This window comes from Bison bison, unplaced genomic scaffold, assembly GCF_000754665.1.
Source record: "Bison bison bison isolate TAMUID 2011002044 unplaced genomic scaffold, Bison_UMD1.0 scf7180017864495, whole genome shotgun sequence".
NCBI lineage: Eukaryota > Metazoa > Chordata > Mammalia > Artiodactyla > Bovidae > Bison > Bison bison.
Genome location: NW_011495054.1, coordinates 5,771,656 through 5,791,482, shown reverse-complemented (window position 1 = coordinate 5,791,482; position 19,827 = coordinate 5,771,656). Strand labels below are relative to the sequence as shown.

At 43.1% G+C, this 19,827-nt stretch overlaps 1 non-coding gene across 1 annotated transcript; it reads left to right on the top strand.

The window, feature by feature from the left end:
• The first annotated feature begins 17,446 nt into the window (after nt 1-17,446).
• On the top strand, nt 17,447-17,519 carry TRNAG-CCC. Its single transcript has one exon. It is a non-coding gene; the product is annotated as a tRNA-Gly (tRNA).
• Nucleotides 17,520-19,827: the final 2,308 nt, after the last annotated feature.

Here is a 19,827-nt window from a genome sequence, read left to right as displayed (position 1 = left end):
GGTTCGTGGGTCTCCTCAGCGGCGCCCAGGTGGCGCCGGCAGCCTTAACCCCTGCACTGCCTCACGCCCGGGGGCAGCTGCGTGCGCAGCCCGGGGAGACGGCCGGCTCATCCGTAACGGTCCGGGCGGTTCCTCGGCGCGGCCACGCCCCCGGCCTCGCGTCCACCTCGCGGTGTGGCTCCGCCCCCGGCACGCTCACCTCGGGGTGTGGCCTCGCGCGCACCTCCTAGCACGGCCCCACCCCCAGCCTCGTTCTCACCTCAAGGCCTGGCCCCGCCTTCGACCTCTCTCGGGATTCTGGACTGGCGAGCTTCTGTGGGTGCGATGGGTCTCAGGTGGTTGGTCTCCAAAGGGGACTCAGGACGTTTCTCCAAGACGGGTGGCCAAGCCCGACGGAGACTTGCTGCCACGGACTGTGGGTCTGAGCCCCCGCGAGAGCTAAGCAGTCAGGAGAGGGAGCCCTAGAAAGCAGTAGAAGGGACGACTTCAGAAATCCAGCATCTCGATGATGACTCAGGGATATAAGGAACTAGAAGCCTCGGAGATCAGCAGCTCCGAAAGAAAGGGGTGCTGTTGAGAAATAACGGGGGAAAATGCTCACAAATGGGAATGCGAAGCAAAGACCCTCCCTAATAACTTCTGTTTATTAGGCACTTAGTGTGTGCCATGTCTCGTGCTTTATAGGCATTATCTTAGATAATCCTCACAAGAATCTTAAAAGTCAGTACTGTCACTCTTCTCATTTCACAGAGAAGGAGACTGAGGCCCTGAGATACAGAATCAGATCTAGGCAGGCTGACTCCAGGGTTCACGTATATACTATTATTCTTTACTTTCCTCGCATACAAGTCTTGAGGAAGATAAGCAGTAATTTGTGACCAAGATGGCCTGGGTCAGCATCCATGGTTCTATCAGGAAAGCTTCCTGCAATGATCAAAAATCAAGGACTGAAGAGCCTAATGGGTGATTCCAGTCAGTTCTTGCTTTGACCTCATTAGTGATGCCCAGTCTCCTGTTTTCAGAAACAACCCCATCTGAGGCTAGAATTTGTCCTTGTTCTTTCCCTTTTCTTATGGACAACAATCCATTTTTGAGTTAGATCACAGTTTGATCCTTTTCATCACAGTGAGATGGAATATTTCAGGACACCAATTGGCTGAAATGAGTCAAATGGTTTCTCATGGGTTTTTCTCCTTATTAAAGTCAAAGCCTAAACAAAACTCCAGTACATACTTTTTACCTTCCGACTGAAGGGGATGACTCTGTTCTCTAGTTGATTGAAAAGAAGACAGACAATAGAGGGGTTCACACATCTTAGAACCAAGTTTTGAAAGTTGACGGTGGTATCATTCCAACAATGCATTGTTCTAGCAGTTTTTATTATGCCCCCTTGAGCAGAAATAGTGGGTCCATGGTGACAGCCAACTGCAAATCCCTTTTGTCTTTTTTGATCAGGAAAGAAGTTACTCCTGTAAACAGATTGCTGCTGCTGCTAAGTCGCTTCAGCCATGTCCGACTCTGTGCAACCCCATAGACGGCAGCCCACCAGGCTCCCTCGTCCCTGGGATTCTCCAGGCAAGAACACTGGATTAGGGACACACATATCAAGAGCAAACAAAATCCTAATCAAAAGGGGTTTCAGCTATTTATTTTCCCTTGAAGCAGACTTGCAGCCTATCTCTCCCCAGAGGTCTTTGTCTTGCCTTCCTTAAGCTCCGTGGTCCTACTCTATTAGACTTGCCTGTTACTGTGAGAATGAACTTTTACAATGCTAACTCTCATTTCTGAAGAACCTTCCTCACAATGTTCCCCCGCCTAACCTGACTAGGAAGTAATCATATTCTACTACAACTTTGGCCCTAAAGTACTATCTTCCTGTGAATAGTCAAAGGAGACCAGCCCAAGTTTGGAGAACTATTTAGAATAGTGGTTCTTACCCTTTTCACTCTCAGAACCTGTTTACACTCTTAAAAATCATTGAAGATCTCAAAAATCTTTATATTGGTTTAGATATTGATATTTGCTGTATTAAAATTAAAACTGAAAAAATGTTAATTCTTATTTTAAATACTTATAATAAACCTATTAAATGTTGACATAATATAGTTAATAAAAGATATATATTCCCAAGTTTATGTTTTTAAGTTTTATTTTGTATTGGGGCATAGCCAATTAACAATGTTGTGACAGTTTCAGGTGAACAGCAAAGGGACTCAGCCATACATATATGTGTATCTATTCTCCCTCAAACTTCCCTCCCATCAAGGCAATTCCCAAATTTAAAAAATGAGCAAAGAGGAATGGCATTATTTTTCATTTTTATAAAATCTCTTTAATGTTTGACTTAACAGTAGAAAATGGGTTTTTATATCTGCCTCTCCATTCAATGTAGTGATGTTTGTTTTGGTTGAAATACATGAAGAATTGCTCTTGGTTACTAAGCCTTGCATTTTTATCATTTTTATATTCCTTTATAATATATTTGCATCACTGTTGCTTTTGGTATCTGGATATCCTGTGAACTTAGGTGAGACCCATCTTAACTTGCCACGGATGGATTTCCACATGAAAGTGCTGCCACATCCCTAAGAGCAAAGCATGGAATATTCTTTCTTAGGAATCCTGATATTTCCAAATGTGATAACACTCATCAAATTTCCTTATTTCTTTTTACTAGCCTCCTGATCTGCAAAAACTGGAAAGTGTAGAAGACAAAACATTCCAGAAAATTTGTTTTTGAAAAGTCAAGTGTGGAAGAAATATGAGGAGCTGGCATATCACTGCTTTATGTGATAAAGCAGTTCTACACTTGGTATTTTCATTCAGCAATTGTAAGTGCATATGCATTTTTTAAGTTTTATATTTTATTTATGAACTAGTAGTGGGAACATAAAATTCTCAAAAATTCCTAAAATGTTACCCAAAAGCTTTTTATATTTTTTGGAGATGAATTGACTCAACATTTTTCAAAATGCGGTATGTGTACCTCTAGGGATTCTCAACTTGATTTTTAAGGGAAAAACACTTAGTGGCTGATGCTCAGTAGCATCAGTCTTTAGCAGGTGCCATGCCCTGCCTGGTGGAGGAGTCAGCTTTCTTTGCTACCTGTTACTGTGCCGCAGCTCACCTTGCTGGGACCTCCTACCCAGCTTCTCTCATTTCTAGGTTCTTATCTTGGCAGCCCCTTCACATTTCCCTTCACCCTCCTAGGGTCCTCTCTGGGGCCTCAACCCCACCTCACACTCCCTTTCCCCCTTTTCCCTCAGCTTTTTATTAAAAAGACTTCATAAATGTACAGCACTTAAAATGGCGCCTGGCGCATGGGAGGCACAGTGTGGGCGCTTGATAAATAAATAAATGCATAAAATAACTGAGCATAGGGAACTCCCTGGTAGTCCAGTGCTTAGGACTCCGTGCTTCCACTGCACGGAGTGTTGGTTCGGACTCCTGTTTGGGGAACTAAGATCCTGCATGTTGTGTGGTGAGGCCCCCAAAAAAGTCTGTGCGCGCATATATATATATATATTTACTTACGTGGCTGTGCCAAGTCTTAGTTGTGGCATGAGGGATCTTTTAGTAGTGCCATGTGGGATCCAGTTCCCAGACAAGGGATAGAACCCTGGTTCCTGCTCTGGGAGTGAGGAGTCTTAGCCACTGGACTACCAGGGAATCCCTGTATGCTTTTTATTTTCACTATAAGATGGTGATTCTAAACAATGTCCGTGGCAACACACTCTCACCTCCCCCACCTTGGCATCCCACTGACAGTATTTGACAAAACTGATCAAGGAACACTTCATGACTTTGGCCCTTAAAGGACATAGGGGACTCCATGGGCAAAGACGAAAGGCAAGTAGAGAGAACCGCTTCTCCAAAGACACAGGAGGCAGGAGTTGTCTTGGAGAAGAACCAAGGAGGGAGAATGAAGTTGTAAAGGTAAAGACAGTCTGGCATTGACTTGCAGAAGAAGGAAAGATGCCATTTTCTGAGTGCCTGCTGTGGGAGGCCAAAGGGTTAGCTTATGTTTGCTTGCTTAAACTTTACAGTCACCTTTCCATATGGGTATTATCATCTCCATTTTATAGATGTGGAAACAGATTCTGAGAGGGTCAGGGTCTTGCCTTGAAACTAGTAAAGGGCAGAGTTGGTATGTGAGCAGAGTTCAGATTGCTTATAAAACCTGTGGTCTTTCCACCTATGTAGCCTTGAATGCTTGGAGAAGGCAATGGTAACCCACTCCAGTACTCTTGCCTGGAAAATCTCATGGACGGAGGAGCCTGGTAGGCTGCAGGCCGTGGGGTCGCTAAGAGTTGGACACGACTGAGCGACCTCACTTTCACTTTTCACTTTCCTGCATTGGAGAAGGAAATGGCAACCCACTCCAGTGTTCTTGCCTGGAGAATCCCAGGGACGGGGGAGCCTGATGGGCTGCCGTCTATGGGGTTGCACAGAGTCAGATACGACTGAGGCGATTTAGCAGCAGCAGCAGCCTTGAATGCTAACCCCAAGACAATAGGGGGCTACTGGTGATTTTAAAATTGTGAAGTGTCCTGAATAAAGCTGTAGCTCAGGAAGACCCACCTGGTGCTAGTATTAAGGACGAGCTCGTGGTGGGAGCTGGGAACCAGTGAGAGCAGTTAAGATGCAGCTGGAAGAGTCTAGATGACAGGGATGAAAGAAATAGGGAAATACAGAAAAGAAGTCAGAGAGGTTATAAAAAAAGAACTGCTAGGGGGACTTCCCTGGTGGTTCAGTGGTAAAGAATCCACCTGCCAATGCAGGAGACACGGGTTCAACCCCTGGTGAGGAAAGACCCTACATGCTGCAGAGCAACTAAGCCCATGTGCCACTACTATTGAGCCTGGGCCCTAGAGCCCGTGCTCCGTAACGAGAGAAGCCCCCACAATGAGAAGCCTGCGCACTGCAGCTAGAGAGTAACCCGCGGTTGCCGCAACTAGAGAAAAGCCCACACGGCAGCAGAAACCCAACACAGCCAAAAATAAATAAAGTTTAAAAAATAATAACAAAAAAGAACTGCTAGGATTTGGAGACTGATTGGAGATTAGGGAGTGCGAGTGAGGAAAAAGGAGGGTGCAGAAATGCCTCTGAGGTTACTAACTGGGGCAATAGAATGATGGTGCTATTGCCAGAAACAAGAAAGCCAGAAAAAAGAGAATTCCACAATCAGGCCCTTGGATTTGTTTGTGGCCGAGGACGTCTGGCCTGTACAGGGAAATAAGACAAGCATGTAATCAGCATAAACACAGCAGTTGTAAGAGTGAGTTGTGGAGATGTTGGTCAGGAATTGTATCAGTGGGCTTGAAAATAAAAAGAGATTCCTCAACTGAAAGAAACCTTCTTAAAGAAAGCTACACTGGATGGAAGAGAAGGGCTAGAGTACTTGACAGGAGGAAAAGGCTTGTTCCTTGTGGTTGGAAAAGCGTTAGTCAAGGCCAGGAGACAGGAAACAGCTGATCATGGCTCCATGCCTGTGGGAATGGAAGCGCCTCTCATCTACTGGACCACTATGGCCACAGGTGGAGAGACCCTCTTCCCCATCTCCCCCAATTCCCATCTGGAAGCAAAGAGCACTGGACATTTCTTCTCAACTGCCCACTCCACCCATCCAGCCCCAATCTAGTAAAGGAAAGGATTAGGGAGAGAAGCAGTCCTCCTGATGGGTTTAGAAAATAATTGCATAGAAGAAAGCCGTATGCAGGTTTCATTATACATTTGCACTTAGAAAAACCAAGAATTTGCAAAGGCTTATATTCAATAAGGCATATAAAATCACCCAATTAAAAGAAAAGAAGATGGCAAGGACTCAAAAACTGGTTACAGAATTTAAGTTAATTGAAGAAAAACCAAGTAATACGTCAAAGGTATAAATCTGCATTTCCCTGGGGTCTCAATTGAGTGATTCGGCTTTTTTTTAGTAAGTGGGTCAGAAAACTGCTAATCCTATAACGATTTTCTTCAGCGGCATTCAGCTGGTACATATGTTTCTTGCAGATCTTAAAAAAAAAACAAGTATGTTAAGACTGTATTACTCAGCCATAAAAAGGAAACAATGCCATTTGCAACAACATAGATGGATCTAGAGGTTATCATACTAAGTGAAGTCAGTCAGAGAAAGATACCATATGATATCATTTATATGTGGAATCTAAAATATAACACAAATGAACCTATCTATAAAACAGAAACAGACTCTGACATAGAGAACAGACCTATGGTTGTCAGTGGGGAGAGGCGGTGGGAGAGGGATGGCTTGGGAGTTTGGGATTAGCAGATGCAAGCCACTATATATGAAATGGATAAACAGCAAGGTCCTACTGCATAGCACAGGGAATTATATTCAGTATCCTGTGGTAAACTGAATCACTTTGTTGTATAGCAGAAATTAACACAATACTGTAAATCAACTATACTTCAATTAAAAAAAAATAGTGCTTACATTATGGAGTTGTTGATCAAATGTTGATCTTGTTATTGATGGGAAATTCTCCAAGGTGTTAATACTGTATGAGTTTTCTTGGTAGACAAAATCTGACCTCATAGAGCACATTTGCTTCTTTTCTGTTGGAATCTGCATGACTCTTATTCTTAAAGCACAAGCCAACTTGTGAAGGCTTTATTTGAATTGTCTATTCTTACCTCTTCCTTTGGTGCCCCTCCCTCTGTTTCCTCGTATCCCACACTCCCAGGATTTTGTGCTCTGGCAAGACAAAGCCAGCACCCCCACAGGCAGTACCCCACGCTCTGGCCGTCACATAACCCAACTTGCATGTTCATAAGGACTGGTCACTACAGCCAATATAAGAACTTGACTGATGCCAGTGAAGTCACAACTGATAATGTCAATGTTTTAACATCCAAAGGAATGCTCTCAAATTGTAGAATTTAATTGACTGAAATTGGCCAATAGGGAAAAAAGAAAACTTTGGGTCATATGAGGCCTGTTTGGTGCCACCTCTCAAGTCTACAATTTTCTCCCCTGTCCTTTTAAAGAATTCTGGGCCATTACAGCAAGAAAACTTCTGCTCTTGTGTGAATTCAAGGGGTTTTATGAGATTTATAGGACTTTGGGTGAGACTAGGGAAATTCTTGCACTAAATTAGGGGTTTTCAGGTGTGGGTGAGCTGCTGCACATTAACTATAAGGTAGTTTGGGGCAGGTACAGAAGAATAACATGAAATGGAGCTCATCTGAGCCTAGGACATTGTTTCCTTTGGAGCAAACTAGGCTTGGTCCAGGGGACCTCAAGCAAAGAGAGGGACTAGTCACCATTCACTTTGCTACTTTCTAATCATGAGCCAGCATTCGATGCTAAAACTAGCGGATGGTTCAGAGAATCACAAAACATGGTTAAACAACTGGTAAATAGGACTTACAAAGAAAATGTGAGTGAAGAGAAGTATTTAACCAGAGATAGGTAATATTAATAAAATACCCTGTGTTATTTTACTGAAGGTTGGTTGTTATCAGTCAAAGTTCTCCAGGAAAATAGAACCAATAAGGTGTGTGTGTGTGTGTGTGTATATATATATATATATATATATACAGAGAGAGAGAGAGAGAGAGAGGGAGAAACATTATAGCAATTGGCTCACATGATTATGGTGGTTGAGAAATCCCACAATCTGTCTATATGCCTTTTGGAGAAGCAGGAAAGCTGGCGGTGCCATTGAGTCGAAGGTCAAAAGCTCAAGAAAGGGGGTTGGGGGTGGGATGGGGCTGCTGGTGTAAGTCTCATTCCAAGTCTGAAGACCTGAGAAACAAGCAAAAATGTTCAATGGCAGAAGATGAAAGTCCCAACTTAGGTGGAAACAACACAAAACAAGCAAATAGAGCCTTGCTCCGCCTTTTTATTCTGCTCAGGCTCTCAACGAATTGGAGAGGGCTAACTTTTGAGGCTGACTGTTCTTTGCAGAGGGCATTCTTGGGAATGTCCGGCATAATTATCTGGTATTATTTCAAGTGATGATTAAAAGTGAGTCTTTTGTGGTAGGGAGGGCTTTCTGTTATTTATCTTATTTATTTATTTTAAGCCTCCTTCCCAACTTCTGTGGTTCAGTTCTGCTTATTTTAGGAAGCCATTAATGTATTCAGTATCAATTACCACTTGCACACAGCTCTGTGTGGGTGAGTTGCAGAGCTGAGAAATTCGTTAAGAAAATGAGTTCTGGTTTTTTAAGTTTACTTTTATCACTTTCTCATTTCAGCTGGCTACCTGGGGGGGTGAAGAAAAGCTAAAAGACACCTGATGCCACTTTTAAATTTCGGCTTGAGTCATACCAATTGGATTTAACTTTAATAAAAATAGAGGAAATAAACTCTGAATGTATGTGTTCGTCCAAATTTATAGGTCTTAGCCAAGAAGCCTGAGTTATTTTTAAAAGTTCATAAAGAATGCACTTTTCATGCTTGTTGTTTGAAATCTCAGGTATCATTTAGCCTAAAACACACAGGCAAACAAAATGATGTACTGTTAGATTCTTGGCCAAATTTTTTTAAAACTCCACTCAACCTCCCCTCCCAGTGTCTACCTCTCCGTGGTCGGCCCCTGCTTTCCCCTCATCTTTACAAAGACACGCTCACCCGCTTCAGCATGGTAACGAGCTGGCCCCCTCCCTGCCTCGTAACCTTATTTTCTTTCATCACAGAGGCTATGTCTCAAAGTCCTGTTTGTGATTAACTAACCTTGGTGGTTAGGATAACAAAAGGTGAAACAGTTCAAGCAGCAAGTGGGAAATTTCCCTTACAGATGGTTTCTTTCCCTTTGGTGGAAAAACCAGAAATTACTGGATGGCATATACGACTCATCATGGGATCACTAAGCCAGCATGGAATTGCATCATGTTTGCTTTGCATCTTTCCTCACTTCTTTTCTCTTTTTTTCCAAATCGTCACCTCCTGTAGGCTTTTACCTCCTAAATAAAGCACTTTAATCCTTGTCTCAGTTTCTGTTTTCTAGAGGAACCTGGCTAAGTAAGTAGAACCCAGGAAAGGAATCTTTGATTAAGGGAAGGTCCATAATATCGGGCCTCTAGGTGCTCAGGAGGAAGGCAGTAAGATTGTTCTTATTGTTGAGTCACTAAGTCATATCCAACTCTCTGGGACCCCACTGGACTGTAGCCCACCAGGCTCCTCTGTCCATGGGATTCTCCAGGCAAGAATACTGGAGTGGGTTGCCATTTCCTTCTCCAGGGGATCTTCCTGATGCAGGGTTCGAACCCACATCTCTTGTGTCTCTTGCATTGGTAGGTGGGTTCTTTACCACGAATCCCCCTGGGAGGCTCTTGTAAGACTGTAGAAAACACCAAAAAGGAAGATCCTAAAGGCACATTTTCCTAACTTAACACTTCCATTGAAGCATTCCTCCACAACTGGAGAAAAACAGGGAATGTGGCCTACTTAAATGTCACAGTGACACAGAGGTGGTTAAGGCTGAAGGAATTCAGAACTTAAGGGTAGAAATTTCATAAAGCTTTCCTTCCTATAAGCTACAGTGTAGTTTTTCTTCCACCCATCCTCTATAGAGCACCTGCTGTGTGTCGGGAACCCCACAAGCTGCTGAAGAAATAGCACTGGAGAGAGAATGATTCTGGTCCTCACAGAACTCACTTTCAGCAGGCAAGACAGAAAGGACACATACAAGTGAAAAGTGCAGGAGTAAAGGGGAGAATTTTTTAGGGGCTTTTGGTGTCAAGAAACAGATGGTCTCCTATTACCACAAGCATATAAATGGAAATGGGGAAGGCAGAAAACTCAAAAGGCCGCCTCATGAGAACCCAGATAAAAGCACACAATTCAGCTTCCCTGCATGTATGGAAACTGGATCTTGTTGGGTTTCTGAATGCCTAGATTGTAGGCAGAAACTGTAAGGCCCTTCAGATCCAGTGCAGTGATCCCAGCTCTATTATTTCATGAATAAGTTACCATAACAAACAGACCCTGGGACTTCCCTGGTGGTCCAGTGGTTAAGACTCCATGCTCCCAATGCAGGGGGCCAGGGTTTGATCCCTGGTCAGAGAACTAGATCCCACATGCCGCAACTAAGACTTTGCATAGCCGCAACTAGAGATCCCAAGTGTTGCAACTAAGACCCGGTGCAGCCAAATAAATAAATGTAAATAAACATTAAAGCAAACAAACAGACCTCAAAATAGAGAGGGCTAATCAAGTTAGACATTCCCTTCTTTCTCACGCTCTTGCCCATAGGTAGGAGTTGGTCCAAGATTAGGCGTCTGCTCCAGGAAGCTGAAAGGGGACCCAGGTTCCTTCTTTGTTGTTGCCCTGCTGTACCGGGTGGGTACTGACTTTATCTACATGGTGCAAGCTGGCTCTCCAGCACAGCATCAGCTTTTGACCCTGTGGGAAGGAAGGAAGGGGAGGAACTGAGTGGGCAAGCCGCTGAAGCAGCCTACTTCACTTCCAGTCGTTCTGCTGACAAGAATCAGTCACCTGACCACTTCCAGTGCAAGGGAGGCAAAGAAACCATCTCTAGCTGGGCTAAAACCCCTGGATTTGGGGGTGGGTACTAGTACTAAAAGGAAGAAAGGGAGAATAGAAACTGGATAAGATTGCCAGAATTAGAGTATAATAATCCCAGTTGAAGACTCTTGAGAGTCCCTTGGACTGCAAGAAGATCCAACCAGTCCATCCTAAAGGAGATCAGTCCTGGGTGTTCATTGGAAGGACTGATGCTAACGCTGAAACTCCAATACTTTGGCCACCTCATGCAAAGAGTTGACTCATTGGAAAAGACTCTGATGCTGGGAGGGATTGGGGGCAGGAGGAGAAGGGGACGACAGAGGATGAGCTGGCTGGATGGCATCACTGACTCGATGGACATGAGTTTGGGTAAACTCCGGGAGTTGGTGATGGACAGGGAGGCCTGATGTGCTGTGATTCATGGGGTCGCAGAGAGTCGGACACGATTGAGCAACTGAACTGAACTGAACTGAATCCTAGTTAACTTTGAATTTCTGATAAACAACTGTTTTGGTGTAAGTGTGTCCCATTTGGACATACTCAGTGTTTATCTGAAAATTATTCACTGGGTATCTGCAATTCAAAGCTGGCCGTGTGTCCCGCATGCTGTCCGTCAGCGCTAACAGTAGGGCACAAGGGCTGCTGTCACTTTGTCAGTGGTGTGGTCTTCTTGCATCGGTTACAAGTGAGCCATTAAGGCAACTCAGGTTCAAGGGGAGGGATTAGAACATCTCCTGATGAGGGAGTGACAAGGTTGCATTGCCAAAGAGTGTGTGGCAGATACGGTTGTAGCCATCTTCGGCAAACACAATTCACCTTACATGTTTTATATCATTTGAGCAAATCAAATGTCACCCCTCTTAAATGTTAGTTTCATCTTTCACTTGCACCAAGTCTCTTAAAACTCACCTGACCCACCCTGGGCTCTCTCTCAGGAATCTGAACTCAGAAATAGAAAGGAAGGAAGCAGAAGGAGACCAAGTGGTGGAACCAAATGGTGTGCTCCTTCACGCAGGGCTCTGGAGGACAAGTTTATGAGCTGCTGTCGAATTCTCAAGACTCACCCCTGGATTCCTCCTTTGATAAATTTTAATAGTTCAGCTTTTCCTTTGATGCCACAAAATACCTCCAACATCCTTTCATTAACTTCCTCTTCTCTCTTATCCAGTTTTTCTTCTTTGGTTTACACTAACCACAGGACGCTTCTTTTAATTGCCATCAAAATTTTACAAGCAAGGGACTTCCCTGCTGTGCAGTGGGACATTGGAAGACTGTGCTTCCAATGCAGGGGCGCAGGTTCAATCTCTGGTCAGGGAACTAAGATCCCGCCTGGGGCACAGTGTGGCCAAAAAAAGTTTTTTTAAAGTGAGACATTGCATACAGCCAAATTTAATCTTAAAAGAGGTAAAAAGACAGCAATTCTTTGGGAGGATGTCATTTCTCCTGAGGCGTCTATAAAAGATATCACTTTTGTCAGCAACAGGATTGAATATGTCACCATGATTTATATTTTGCTGTTGTTGTTGCTATTCAAAGAAACTACCCACTGTCTGTGTTATAAATAAATAAGAGGCATAGATATGTGGTGACAGCTATCACTTCAGTATTAATAAAGTAGAATTTGAATACATTTCCTCTACAGGACTGGCCAAGGAAAAACTGACCAGTGGAACTTTAATCACTTTTCTCTCCAATCTGATAAAGGAGAAGAACAAAAAAGGCAGTGGGGAGCAAGAAAAATGGAAAGAGAATAAACAGTCAAGTCTACAAACTGAATAATCATATTGGGATGCAGAAGCATCAAAAGTGAGAAAATATTAAGGAGATATTTCCAGGTAAAGGGTCCTGATGTTCAGGGAACAGCCTCCCGGTCTTAGCTGGGAGGTTTACAAGAGAAAAAAAGAGAAACTAATAGGAGAGTTTTGGGTAAGAAAGACTTAGAGGAATACTTCTTGATACCTGAGAGGTACGATATAGTTCAATCAGAAAACAAGAGTGGTTGTGGATCTTTATCTCTGGGGAGTTCAGAGAAAAGAACAAATTTCTGGTATTCATTTGGGATGGACCGGGTGAGCTGATCAGAGCCTTCAGAGTCCTGTGAGTCCTCCTTGGAGTTTCTCGGGGTTTTGTGCCCCCTCCTCATTTATTTTTTTATTTTTTTTATTTTTTGTAAATGGCATTAAAACATGTATATCCCTCCTCATTTAAACTGCTCTCTTCATGGGTGTCACAGTGCAGCACCTCCTCTCCCTGACCTCCCTTCTCTGCTCTCCTCAGCTCCCTGGAGAGGAAAGCTTCTGCAAACCACTAGAACGACTTGTAATGTCTTTTGAAGCACAGGCCACAGGCTTCTGGATGCCTGGCGCCCTTCAGAAAAACTATTAAAGAATCACAACATGCTCAGAAGTGTGACCGACCTAACAATGTCACCCCAAAACGTGCTAATCATGTGGAACAGGAGCAATCAGATTTGTGGCTGGCTCTCGTGAAATGGAAACGTGACACTTCAGCGGCTGCCAGGTGGTACTTAAATAAAACTAGGGCACTTCACCTTGAAAACTTTCAGGAAGTGCTGGGAAGCTGTGTCCTGTAAAAAGAGAAATAAATGATTTAAAGAGCCCCGGCCTCTGCGTGGGAGTGGTTTGGCCCCATGTTGAGTGACGTCATAGTCCAGTGCTGTTGAGTACTTGGATTGGGGCTAGTGGGATGGTGGAACTGATGTCATAATTTTAATTAAATTGTATTCATTTCAAATTTTTAAATCGAGGTCAAAGTCACACAACAAAAAATTAAACATTTATAAATGAACAACGCCATGGCTTCCCAGGTGGCCCTAGTGGTAAAGAACCCGCCTGCTAATGTAGGTTAGACATAAGAGCTGCAGGTTCGATCCCTGGGTTGGGAAGAGCCCTTGGAGGAGCCTACGGCAACCCACTCCAGTGTTCTTGCCTGGAGAATCCCATGGACAGAGGAGCCTGGTAGGCTGCAGCCCATGGGGTCGCAGAGTTGGACACGACTGAAGTGACTTAGCATAGCACATACTGTTGTGCAGCCACCTCCATCAAGTTTCAGAACATTTCATCACCCCCACCAAAGACCTCGTATCCTTTAAGTATTCTTCACTCTCCCCTCCCCCTTGATACTGGAGTCAAGTATCAAGTCAAATTGATACTTAACTCCACTATTGGAAAAACTTTTAAATATGTTTGGAATTCCTTGGGTCTATGAATCTACTTTTTCAACTCTACATTTTTGAAATCTAACCACAGAGGAGTAGAGGCTTTACTGACAGTTCAGTGGTTAAGACTTCACCTTCCAAAGCTGGGGTGCAGGTTTGATCTCTGGTGGGGGAGTGGAGATCCCACAGACCTCATAGCCAAAAAACCAGAACATAAACAACAGAAGTAGTATTGTAACAAACTCAGTAAAGACTTTAAAAATGGTCCATATAAAATATGTTTTAAAAAATAAAATAAATACAGAACAATAATTTCCAATTCAAACTTATCATCTCGGGAATTTCTTGGTGGTTCAGCAGTTAGGACTCTGTGCTTTGATTGCTGGGGCCCAGGTTCAGTCCCTGGTCAGGGAATGAAGATCCCATATGCTGGGCAGCCAAAACAAAACAAAACAAAAAAGACAAAAAAAAAAAAACAACAACAACAACAAATGTATCATCTCAATTGAGGTATGCTACAAAATAAGAAAAAATGTAAAAGATCTTATTTATCTTTTTTAAAAATATATTAATTAATAATGAAATAATACTATTTAGAAATATTAAGTTTAATACAATGTATTGCTAAAGTTAATTTCAGCTTTTGTTATTCTTTTCATTTTGGCTACTAGAAAATTGAAAATTATGCATGTGGGGAAAAAAATAACGCATGTGACTGACATTTATTTCTACTGGACAATATTGGTCTATCAAAAGATTTAACTCAAGCTAGATACTAATTCAGAAAACTTTTTAACTACCTACTGTGAACATTTTTTTTTTTGCCACTCCTCAAGCAGCATGACAGATCCTGGCTCCCCAACCAGGGATCAAACCTGTGCCCCCTGCAGTGGAAGCGTGGAGTCCCAACCACTGAACCTCCAGGCAAGTCCCCCACCGTGAACTTTTATATATAATTTTGCTATCCTGTGAAAAAGTAGGTTGGAAACAATGTTTGCAATTTTATTGACCTTTCCTTAGACTTTAGCCTGGACCAGAATTGGTTACCAGTTAAGCTGTGGGAATTCTATGAAGGTTTCCTCCTCTCCTGCCAATTACTGATGCTCATATGAAGGCAGAATCATTGGGAAATGTCTTATGATACAATCACTAAAATATTTTAAGTGAGGAAAAATAAGGGATGCTTTCTGACCTTCTTGCTTTTTTAAGACATACATATCGATCTACACTCTCAGTTTTGAATGAACTGAAAGTGTGCACTTTTCTGCCGTTGAGAACAGAAAATAAGCACTTGTCTATGTATGTTCATTATCAACATATTGAGTGGACACTACGTGTACTTTGTTGGCTGCTGCATGTTTAGGAGTAAAGACCAAACCAGGTGCCTGTCCTTGAATCAAGCTTACATCCCAGTGAAAAGAGACAGAAACCAATGAATAAGATAAGATAAGCACCAAATGCTGACATGTTCTGTGGGAAAAAATGAATATCAATGTATCAATATAATGACTTAATAAAGAGCAACTTTATCAAATGGCGGGAGTGTGTGTGTGTGTGTGTGTGTGTGTACACTATGTGTCTAATTTAGGTAACTGGGCAATCTCTCTGAGATGACAATTAACATTTGAAGAAAAAGGAATCAGCCACACAAATAGCCATGGGAAGAGCAGTCCAGGCAGAAGACACACTCTGCAAAGCAAAAGTTGGAAAAGAGTTTGGTGTGTTTGAGAAACAGAAAGGAAGTCATATGATGAGGATGTGGTGAGCAAAAGGGAAAAGAACAGGAGACAGGACTGGCAAGCAGGAGCCAGTAGGTCATGTAAAGAAACCTACATTTTATTTTATGGGTAATGGGGAGCCTTGGTGTAACAGATGCTTTTTTTTCTTTTTCATACAGATGATCCAGCGGTAGCATCAGTGGACAGCTGACCCTGTTCTATAATTGCCAGAAAGAAGAACTGATCGGTTCGGGTAGATGTCCTCCAGTATTCAGTAGTATTTTAGTTAATACTGCTGTATACCAAGACACCTTGAATGTATACTGTTTGCACCAAGGGCCCAAGGACCACCTCCCCTGCCCCCTGCTACTAGGAGATAATTCATCAAAAGTTGTGTCCAACTCTTTTCAATCCCATGGACTGTAACCCCCCAGGCTCCTCTGTCCATGAAGATTCTCCAGGCAAGGATACTGGAGTGGATTGCCATGCCTTCCTCCAGGGGATCTTTCCAACCCGGGGATCAAACCCAGGTCTCTCTCATTTCAGGCAGATTCTTTACCCACTGAGCCACCTGGGAAGCCCAGAAGGAAAGACAAGATCAGTCAAATAATTCAAACTCAAAACAAGGCATAGGGACTTCCCCGGTGGGTCCAGTGGTTAAGAATCCACCTTCCGATGCAGGGGATACAGGTTCAATAAATAGCAAATGAGGGTATGGTGAGCTATATTGGGTTGGGTTCCCCACGAAGCTCATTCTGAGACAAGGATTCAAGGGCAGGTAGTTTATTCTGGAGATGATTCCAGGAAGCACAGTAGGGAGGATAGAAAGGGAGACACAGAAAGGAAGAGGGCCAATAAGGGACATGTGGCAAGTGAGTTATTGCTGTGGGCAACTGGAGCTCAGCATCCTTGGGGGCAGGGGGCACTGGCAGGCTGCGGAGAACAAGTCCCGTGTTATCTCCATGGAAGGAGAGGAAGCTGGGATATTCATCTACCAACTGGTGGGGCCGTTTCTACAGACAGAAAAGCCTTGCGACTTCTGGGCCATCCTGCTTGCTGGCCAGGTGTCCTTCCACAGCCAGAACAAAGCCCTCATTCAGAGAGTCGCAGGTGTAGCGATGAGCATCTTTTTGTGTACAGAGATTAGGACTGAGGAACTCTGGGCAGGACCCCAGCAGCATCTACTACACAGCGTCAGGCATAGAGGAAGTTATCACATAGTCTCATTTCTGGCCCCATTGCCAGTCCTCGTTCTTTTTTTTTCTTTCTCTCCCTTCTCTCCCACTTACAATTTATGCAATCTGGCTGTGTTTTATGTATCCTTGTAAGCTGCCTTAAATCTTTTTTTGGAACACAGCAGCACATAAATAAATAAACACTAGCAAGGTTTAACATTTTCCCTTTATTTATTGACCATTTTTCCCTTCTGTGAACTTTTTGGACCAGGGCCTCTTTTACCTGCTTCTAGCATTGTGCAGGGCACATTGAAGGCATTTGATTATTGTTCTGTCGAGCAGCACAAAGATATGCAGTGGGTTTATAAACTGACTCTGTGACCAGAAACAGAGGCACAGGACTCTCTGGTCCCTTCTTTCTTGAACCCAGAGCTTAAAATATTGCCTGCACATAGCAGATGCTCAGCCAATGTTTGTTAAATGAAAGAACGGGACTTGGAACACCTATATCAATGAGGGTTCCCGTGGATCACCATTTAGAAATCCATCAACACACTGGAATTGTGTGTTTTCTAAGGGCAAAACTGCCCTTATCATGTGGATGCACTTATTTTCATGAGTGTAATAAGCTGGGAGGCAGGAACTAAAGATAGATCTAGAGATGGTGTTTTAAAGTGTATATCCAGCAGGCTCTGTGCATCTCAGAACACCCATTGGTAACGCAAATGCAGCCTATTTGTGAACCCAATCTTTGCTTGTAGGTGTCCTGGCAAACTGTTCTCATAATACTCCTATTGAGAAACTGGGTTCCCCAGGAAACTCAGATGCTAGAAACTGAGTGACTGCTTTATATCTCATGAATCAGAAATTGTTGGACTTCCCTGATGGTCCAGTGGCTAAGACTCCACGTTCCCAACATAGGGGGCCCAGGTTCAATCCCTGGTCAGGGAACTAGATCCCATATGCTGCAACTGAAGATCCTGCATGCTGCAACTAAGACTCAGCACAGAGAAAGGAAGGAAGGGAAGAAAGAAACAGGAAAGAAAGAAGTTGTGGTTTAAGTGGCAGGTTATAGGCATGTAGGTATCTGGATTGGGTTTTTTTTGGGGGGCTATCACATCTCCCATCCTTTTTTATTTTTGGCTATGACATTTCCCCAGTAGTTTTAATAAAACACTAGGTAGAAATTAAAGTGTAGCCTCTGAAAGACAAATTTTTTTCCACTTAACAGATCAGCATTACCCATAAGTAGGTTACTTCTAGGAAGCTCCATTTTCATGGAGTTCCAGTGACATAGTTTGGCATTTCTTTTATTTATGTGTGTTTAAATTAAGATATAATTTGAATAACATAAAGTTCATACTTTTTTTGATAAGTAAGAAGTGGATTTATTTAGAGAGAAACACACTCCACGGACAGAGTATGGGCCATCACAGAGGGCAAGTCTGGCAGCCAAGTTCACCCTTTTTAAAGTGAATGAACCAGTGAGTGTGTGCTCAGTCGCTTCAGTCGTGTCCGACTCTTAGCGACCCCATGGACTGTAGCCCACCAGGCTCCTCTGTCCACGGGATTCTCCAGGCAAGAATACTGGAGGGGGTTGCCATGCTCTCCTCCAGGAGTTCTTCCCGACCCAGGGACAGCACTCGCATCTGCCTGCACCTCCTGCATTGCAGGCAGTGGTTTTTAGTATATTCGCTATGTTATGTAACTGTCACCACCACCTAATTCCAGAACTGCTCCTTTGCCTCCCAAAGACTCCAATACTCATTAGCAGTCATTTCCTATTCCCCGCTCTTCCCAGCTTCTGGCAACCACTCATCTCTGCGGATTTGTCTATTTTAGACATTTCATATAAAGGGAATCATATGATATGTCACCTTTCCAATCTGGCTTCTTTCGCTTGCCAGAATGATCTTAAGTTTCACTATGTTGTGCCATGTATCAACACTTCCTTTCTCATGGCTGAAGAATATTCCATTGGTGTATGGCTACACCACACTTTGTTTATCCATTCATCCATGGACAGACACTCGGCCGTTTCTACTTTTTGGCTATTGTGAATAAGGTTGCAGTGAACACCAACTGTTCGTTTCCAAGGCAAACCATTCAATATCACAGTAATCCAAGTCTATGCCCCAACCAGTAACGCTGAAGAAGCTGAAGTTGAACGGTTCTATGAAGACCTACAAGAACTTTTAGAACTAACACTCAAAAAAGATGTCCTTTTCATTATAGGGGACTGGAATGCAAAAGTAGGAAGTCAAGAAACACCTGGAGTAACAGGCAAATTTGGCCTTGGAATACGGAATGAAGCAGGGCAAAGACTAATAGAGTTTTGCCAAGAACTGGTCATAGCAAACACCCTTTTCCAACAACACAAGAGAAGACTCTACACATGGACATCACTAGATGGTCAATACCTAAATCAGATTGATTATAATCTTTGCAGCCAAAGATGGAGAAGCTCTATACAGTCAACAAAAACAAGACCAGGAGCTGACTGTGGCTCAGATCATGAACTCCTTATTGCCAAATTCAGACTGAAATTGAAGAAAGTAGGGAAAACCACTAGACCATTCAGGTATGACCTAAATCAAATCCCTTATGATTATACAGTGGAAGTGAGAAATAGATTTAAGGGACTAGATCTGATAGATGGAGTGCCTGATGAACTATGGATGGAGGTTCGTGACATTGTACAGGAGACAGGGATCAACACCATCCCCATGGAAAAGAAATGGAATAAAAGCAAAATGGGTGTCTGGGGAGGCCTTACAAATAGCTGTGAAAAGAAGAGAAGCAAAAAGCAAAGGAGAAAAGGAAAGATATAAGCATCTGAACGCAGAGTTCCAAAGAATAGCAAGAAGAGATAAGAAAGCCTTTCTCAGCGATCAATGCAAAGAAATAGAGGAAAACAACAGAATGGGAAAGACTAGAGATCTCTTCAAGAAAATCAGAGATACCAAAGGAACATTTCATGCAAAGATGGGCTTGATAAAGGACAGAAATGGTATGGACCTAACAGAAGCAGAAGATATTAAGGAGAGGTGGCAAGAAAACACAGAAGAACTGTACAAAAAAGGTCTTCATGACCCAGATAATCACAATGGTGTGATCACTCACCTAGAGCCAGTCATCCTGGAATGTGAAGTCAAGTGGGCCTTAGAAAGCATTACTATGAACAAAGCTAGTGGAGGTGATGGAATTCCAGTTGAGCTATTTCAAATCCTGAAAGATGATGCTGTGAAAGTGCTGCACT